Source organism: Grammomys surdaster, unplaced genomic scaffold, assembly GCF_004785775.1.
Source record: "Grammomys surdaster isolate TR1022 unplaced genomic scaffold, NIH_TR_1.0 142, whole genome shotgun sequence".
NCBI lineage: Eukaryota > Metazoa > Chordata > Mammalia > Rodentia > Muridae > Grammomys > Grammomys surdaster.
The window spans coordinates 27,499-35,763 of NW_021604600.1; positions in this window are offsets into that span (position 1 = coordinate 27,499).

Below are 8,265 nucleotides of genomic sequence, written 5' to 3' on the forward strand. Positions count from 1 at the left end.
ATATCACCACCCCCATTTTAGAGAGAGTCAGATAAGATAATACCTGTGTTTAAGCTTCTTTTCTTGATTTTGTGATATCTATATCTATATCTATATATCCAAAACAAATATAAATATATATATATCCAAAACAAATATATATATATATATATCTCCAAAACAAACAAACAAACAAAAACCAACCGAGACAACTTACAGGAGAATGGGTTTGTTTGACTCACAGTTCCAGGTACAGTCCATCCATCATGAATGAGAAATCATGACTGCAGAAGCCTGAGGGACCCTGTCTCGTTGTATATTCAGCCAGGAAGCCAAGATCAGTGGCTGCTTGGGCTCAGCTCACTTTCTCCTTTTTGTACAGTTCAGGATCTTAGCCCAGGGAATGGTACCACCCACTGTGGGCAGATCTTCTTACCTCAGTTAACCTAGTAGAGTTAGTTCCACACATGTATGCTCCCAGGCCCATCTCCCAGGTGATTCCAGATTTTTATCATGTAGAGAAAAGAGGCTAACCATTATGTCATGTAACCATTAGGAATAATGCCACAGTAAGCTTTCATTCACAAGATTCCTTGTAAACATGTATTTCACTTCCCTTGGTTATTTGTTTAGAGTAGAATTGCTGGGTCATGGGCTAACTTTAGTGTCCCCACCTGAAGAACTCCCAGAGTGCTCTCCATGTGGCTGAGAAAGGTCACATTCCCACCAACCATGTGGGAAGGTGTTTCTACATGAACATGGCTGTCACTCAGTATTATCTGTTAGATTACAGTCATGGTAGTGGGTGTCACATGGAATCTCATTGTGGTTGGATTTGTATTTTTTAGTGACTAATGCTGTTTAGGATCTTTTTTGAGCATGTTGGCCATTACTGTGTCTACTCTGTAGAAATAGCAGAGATGAACTTTTGTCCTTTTAGATTGGGTTGTTTGTACTAATTAGTAAAAGGTGTGTGTGTGTGTGTGTCTTGTGCATTCAAGTCCCTTATCAAATACATGATTTCAATTCTGTGGGATGTGTTTCCTCCTCTGCCTCTTTGCAGAACTAAATAGCCAGTCATTAGCAGTGCTGAGAATTCCTGTTATTTCTGAGTCCTAACTTTAGTTACAAAAGATGAAGGATGGAGGCAGGAAGAGATTTAAAAAAAAGTGGCCGGTGAGTGTCTGTTGGGTGAAGCCAAGAGATAAAGGCCCACTCCACCTTCTACATGTGTGCTAAACTCTGGACTTCAAAACAACAGCAACAAAATTTTGACTTAGAGTCCGTGGAGACATACGCCCAGGCACATCAACTTCCTGTTTATGTATGAATTTTTCAGACTGAATCCTAAAACTACACAGAAGTAAGAAGCACTTCTGACAGGATGGTCTGTCCCCAAACTTCTCTCGCTTGTGTTGTGTGGCCTCTCTTGTCTACATCTAGTGTAAACTTAGTGTAAACAATTTATGCTTTCCTTCCCTCAAATCCCATCATAAATTAGGGGTGGCCCCAGGTCCTAGGTTTGGAGTGCATCTGAGGGAGGAAGGAGACTGAACAGCAGCTTCCATCACCCTCTGCTTCCTGACTAGGAGTGCGGGGTGACCAGTGCCTTCCCAGGCTCCTGCCTCCATGACCTCCCTGCCCTGATGGACCTCATCTGCATCTGTGGGCTAAGTCCACAGTCCTTTCTTAAGTTGCTTTCCTCAGGGTGTTATATTCACAGCAGTAGCAAAAGTACTAATACAGATAGATGGCTCAGTAGCAGCTCACTGGACTGGAGTATTGAGAAGACGCAGGAGAGATAAATCATCTTCTGTAAGGACGTGAGCTTATGTGGAGATAAATGCATCACTCACCTTAGTGAGTGAAGACTTTCACGTTTTCTTCCCAGGGTACTGGGACTCCCTTAGAAGGAACTTGGTATTTGAGACCTTGGGATGTTAGTCCTATCCCCCTCTGATGTCTGATGAGTCGGGTTTTTAAGTTTCAGGGTTTCTTGCTCTGAGCCCTGACTGCTTTTAGATCTGAGTCAGATGACCAAGTAGAGGCTGGGGGCGTGGCTCAGTTGGATAGAGTGCTTGCCTAGAGTCCATCCCCAGTACCTCATGAAATCAGGCACTATGGCATGTGCCGATGATCCCAGAACACTGGGTAGAAGTAGAAAGATCAGAAGTTCAAGGTCACCCTCAACCACTTAGTGAGTCTGGGATATATGAATCTCTGACTCAAAAAAGATGAGCAAATACTGCCTCAGAATCCCTGAGTGTGGGTGGAAATGATTATTTGTTACCTTGCCACACTTGTGGAGATATTTAAACATAAGCTGGACTTGTTTCCACTTCTCTTAGGGCAGAGTGTAGTATGCATAGCTACTGCCAGGCTGTGGATATGCTGCTAGACTGTAAAGTCTCTTGGGATGCCTAGGATGTTTCTACAGGCTCAATCTTGGCCCTGGCAGCTGAGAATGCAGAGCTAAATTAAAAGCCCTGGGCAGTGGCTGACTGGGCTTGCCTGTGTTCATTCATGCCTATGACTCCCTGAATTCTGGAAGACATAAACTCTCAGAGGCCAGTGTAGTAGGCAGTGAAATTCCAGTCTTCATGTAATTTAACTAATTGCAAAAAGGAACTTTCTGTATATACTGAGGTATGGGAAAAAAGTATTATCAAATAGAGATACAAAGTCACATGAATAAACCAAAGCTTGCCCAAGAGTCCAAAGAAATGTGTTGAAATACTGGTTTTATGCTACATTTTCCATCTCTCTTATGGCAATTGAATTCTTCATGTAATCCAGAAATGGTCATATTGAATATGCACCGCATGCTGTGTAGTGTGTGCCATCATGGTTCAGCCCTTGCATTCTATGGAAAGCTTTTCAGCAACCTGTATTAATTAGCTTTATCATCCTGAGACTGTAACAGAATACCTGAGATAATCAGCTTACAAAGAGAAAATGCTTATGCTGGTTCATAACTTCAGAGGTTCCCATCTGGGGTCAGTTGTTCCTGTTGCTTCGGGTCTGTGCTGAAGCAGAACATCCTGCTGGGGACTGTGTGGTACAGCAAGCTTGGCTGGATGTCAGCAGAAACCGAGATGGGGCCAAGGTGGCAGTATCACCTTCAAGGGCATGCCCCACTGACTTAACTTTCTTTTACTGGACCTCACCTCCTGAAGGTTGCACCATTTCCCAATAGAGGTGTGGCCTGGGGCCCAAATCTTTGTTACCGGGGATTTGGGGGTAACACTTATCTTACTGTAGCATATTCCCATCATAGATGGAGGAAACAGACTTCCTGGCTTAAGATACTTGTTCAGGTTCCCTGGTTGATAGACAGTAGGATTCCAAACCAGACCTCCCTTCCTGTATTTGGGGGACCCCATGTTAGATTTGATGTATTTTCTTTCCCAGTAAGGACTTGGCCTTTTCTGCCTTGTGAAAGCAAGCCATTGGGGGCGCTGAGTTGGTAGAAAGCTTGCCTAGCATGCATGAGGTTTGATCCTTTTGATCCCAGCACTGCCTGAAGTTCCAGAATTAAGACCCTTCCCAGGGTCATATTAGGGATTCCCTGATTCTGTCTCAGTGTAACCAGCTTTGTCACCCCAAGATCATATGTGCCCATGTAGAACAGTGTCTCCAAGGAGGCAGAGCTTTGAGTTGGCTGCGGGGGCATTGTTTAGAAGTCAACAGCAAAAACCTGCAATTAATCCACCCTGGAGCTTGTCATTGCCCCCATTGCCTCCTGGCTTCTAGGTTGACTCAACTCTCCTAAAAATAACACAGTCCAACATCTGGTAAATCTACCGGCCCACTGACATTCACGCCAAAAGCCAGCATTTATTTCTCTTCAGAAAGGACAGCTCCCAATCTCCTCTTCTGCTGTGGAGGCAAGAGGGCATGGGGCTTTCTTTTTCCTTTCTAAGTTTTAACTGTAGTGTTCAAATTTTCTAAAACTGTGTATTGGTATTATAATGAAAAGGTAATTTCTCTTAGAAAACATGCTGGGAAGAGGAGGACAGGGAATGTGAGCGAAAAACACCATATACAAGCACAAAAATGCCAGGGTCAGCCTGTCATTTCTACAGTTAGCACATGCTAATGAGAGAAGAAACGTGAGCAAAACAGAAAAATAAATTTTACACTCTCCTCTGTTTTCCTGCCCTGATTCCAACTCTAAGGACTATGAAGATGTTGACTGTGTTTTTTTTTTTTGTTTTTTTTTTTTTACTTTTTCTAAGCTCCCCTTGAAATCATGGTCCTCCTGTCTCAGCCCTCTCAGTGTTGGCTTGACTGGCTTGTGCCATCATGCCAGGAAGCCCATGAAGGCAGGTGAGAACCTTGTCTGTCCATTCACATAGCTCTGTGACTTTGGATGGGCCATCCAGTCTCCCTTTGCCTCCATCTCCCCGCCAGCACAGCTGTCCCCAGGGCATGTGTGAAGACAGTGTAAATGACAGACAGGCAGAGAGCTATGAGCAGGGTCCAGCGCCTTAGGATGGGTATTTCCTGATGAACTGAGTCGCTGCTAGCATTTCTGGGGTCCCCAGGACCTGCTGAGGCCTATGACTATTGTTTTTTTTTCCCCTGAAGACAAAGTCTCTGTGTGGTTCAGGCTTGGAGTAGAGCTTCTGTTCCTCACGCCGCAGGCTCCCAAGAACTGGGACTACAGCCATGATCCATATGTGACTACAGCCATGATCTGTGTGTGTGACTACAGCCATGATCCGTGTGTGACTACAGCCATGATCCGTCTGTGACTACAGTCATGATCTGTGTGTGTGACTACAGCCATGATCCGTGTGTGACTACAGCCATGATCCATGTGTGACTCTTGACCTTGGCTCTTACAAGATCTTCAGATGGTTGTATTCAATCTTTTCTTCCGCAGTTTCCTAATTTTATTTTATATTATTCACGTTTATTTAAAGCTGCCAGCCTTTTCGTCTAAGTCTTCCCATTCTTTTCTTTTTAAGATTAATTTTTGACAATTTCTTCTGCATGCAGGGACTTTGTTCATGTTTCCCTACCCAGTTCCTTTCTCATGTTCCCATCCCACAGCTGTGGGCCCTTCTCTGTCCTTGATGTCCTGCTTCTGCTTTGATGCCTCACCTTTTCTTCTTTTCTTTTCCCTCCCTCCTTTCCTCCTTCCCTTTTTCCCTTCTTCCCTCCCTCCCTTCTTTCCTTCCTTTTTTTTTTCCCAGAGCAGGGTTTCTCTGTTTAGCCCTGGCTGTCCTGGAACTCACTCTGTAGACCAGGCTGGCCTTGAACTCACAGAGATCCACTGCCTCTGGCTTCCAAGTGCTGGGATTAAAAAGCATGGGCCACGACACTGGGCCACAGATGCCTCACCTTTGTTTGTGTGGAGCCTTATGTGAGTGGTGATGGTGACTGCCACAGTCTTGCCATATCCAGAGGACATCACTCTGTAGTGTCCCTCCCCCTCCTCCAGCTCCCACAGTCTTTGCACCTCCTATCCCATGATGAGTTTCCTGCCCTGGGGCTAGGTGATGTGAATGTCCCATTAGGTCCAGGCAATCTGTATGTCTTTATTCTCAGCAGTAGACACGTTACTAGTGTTTGCTTTGACCATTGCTCACTGCAGAAAGAGGCTTCTCTGACTTCAGGTGGCAGCAGTCTCTGGGTACAAACATAACAACTATGCAGGAGGCATTTTACCTCCACATACATTTAGCAAAGCATCATAGCAGATTCCCCTTGGGCCTGTGGCCTCCCTAGCAATAGGTTTTTGACCAGGCTTGTAATACCAGGCATGTGTTCTCTCCTGAGGGTTGGCTTCAGTTCCAACAAAGAAGCAGTTGGTTCCCCTGGATCACAGGATGCCGCTGTTGGGCCTGAGGTCATACCGAGGCTGGCAGGCAGCTATTATTGAGCACCTGTTCCTAAACTGAGTTAGATGACTGATAACTTTCTTCCCCAGTAACTTTCATGGCACTGTGCAAGCTAATCATTAGGCACAACACTGCCAGCTCAGTTCCAGGTTGACTTCATGGTGTCCTATAGCCTGAGAGTGTGCTGTCTTCACCAACAGGATCTTACCATTTAGTCCTGGAGGGCAGTCAAGGGCACCGGGAGCAACGACTCTGAGGGGAGGTATCCAACCCATGGCACTGGGGTTTAGATTTAGAAACCCAAGGCTTCTATTTTGTGGGTGAGGTAATTTACAGGAGGGTGTGCCAGTCATCACATTCCACACACTGAACGCCTGCATGCGTCTACACCACATACCTACCACTCGGATTAAGATGGAGAACATGCCGAATACCCAACAGACTCCCTCAGGCCTCTCCCATCCCTGCTACATAACCTCCCTTCTGACTTCAGTCTCCACAGAAAAATTTGCTTAGCCTCACATCTTCTGTTACTTGAAAATATAGCAACCCACCCTTTTGTACATGGCTTCTTCTGCTGGGCCTTCTGTCTGGGAGGTCCAGCTTTATCATTCAGAGTGTTAGACGACTCTTTATGGCTGTGACGTGTTGTTCTGAGTGTCTCACAATTTATATACCCATTGATTGGTACCTGGGTTGTATTCCACTGGGGTCCTTGTGAGAAATGCTGGTACTCTGGCTGCTGTCGGATGTCTTCTGCTGGCTGTAGATTTTCATTGGCACCTCTGGAGTTGCAGAGACAGGGGCTGGGCGTGTTCAGGTGTTTGATTCCAAGTCATTTTGTCCACTTTATGTCACATCCCCATGTGTGATGGGTGAGCATCCCACTTGCCCTGTATCCCCCAACACTGAGTGTGACATGTCTTATTCATTGTACAGGTTCTGGTCATACTGGTCTCTCTCACTGTACATCATCTACCTATTTATGCCCCTGTCCACCACTGGAATGCCATTTCAGTCCTGAACTCAGTTCTGCTGTAGGGACCTGGCAGGTCAACTTGATAGCGCAGCCTTTACAGGATGAGCACTTGGGCCTGAAAGGGTCTCAGAGATCAACCCGTAACAAAACATGAGTTTGGGGAGCACATTCCAGAACAACTACCTGCTTCTGCTTCCTGAGAGCTGGGACTAAAGGCATGTGGTCCTCCAGCTCACTGTTATTATGTACATGTTAATTTTCCTGTCCATCCATTTGTCTGGCAAATTCATTCTCTTATATTCTCTCTCTCTCTCTCTCTCTCTCTCTCTCTCTCTCTCTCTCTCTCTCTTTCCCTCTCTCCCTCCCTCTCTCTCTTCCTTTCCCTCTCCTCCCTCCCTCCCCTGATATATTTTCATAGGATTTCTTTAGAAAGAAAGCTCACCCTCAGGACTGGGGAGATGACTCAGTCAGGAAAGGGCTTGATGTAAAGACATGAGGCCCCGCCCGCCTTTGGATCTCTAGCACACACACAAAATCCAGGCAGGACAGTGTGTGCCTATAAACCCAGCACTGGGGAATTGGACACAAGAAGATCACAGTAGCTTGCTGGCAAGCCAATCCAGCTGACTCTGTGAGTTCCAGGCCAGTGAGAGATCCTGTCTCAAAAAATGAGGTAGTGAGCAATTGAGGAAGACATGGAATACTGACACCTGGCCTCCACATGCATGAGCTCACACGTGCACAATTAATTATACATGTACATAGACACATACCCACATAAGCATGTACATACATCACACATGAAAAAAGAAATGAAAGAAAAATAATAGCCAACCAAATAGCAACCCACACAGCAGGTGCTTTAGAACATCAAAGAGAATGAGCATTCTCCTTGCTCTCTTTGTCCTCCTTCCGTTTCATCTATGGTAAGGTCTCTTTTTCTTTTTTAAAAGCATAGCTGAGAGCCCACGTGATGACTGGGCAGAGGCTGTGGCTGTAATTTTGTGGGTAATGACTGTGATTTTGTACAAGGCAGGCACACTTAAGGGGTAGACTACAGAGACTTCACCAGGAACAAATGCAAAGTGGGAGCCACTTGTTCTAAAAGGAGATCATGACTTTATATTTAGAAAAGTGTGTGTGTGTGTGTGTGTGTGTGAAGTTTCTACCTCCCTTTTGCCTTTTCTTTAAAGGTATCATCCCAGATGGCTCTGACACTAGCTGGATGGCATCTTTGCATCATCCTTGTCCCCTCCGAGATGTTAGGGTGGCATCCAGCAATTTCAAATTTACCTCACCATCAAAGCTGACAGGAAATGTACCTGCTGTGTTTCCTCTGTGACATCCCTCCTTGTTTCTCAAACTTTGGGAAATCATTACATTTCTAATGGCACCCTCACATTTACCAGTGACTACATGCCCAGCTGACTTCCATTCTGTTGCTGTGATAAAAATGTC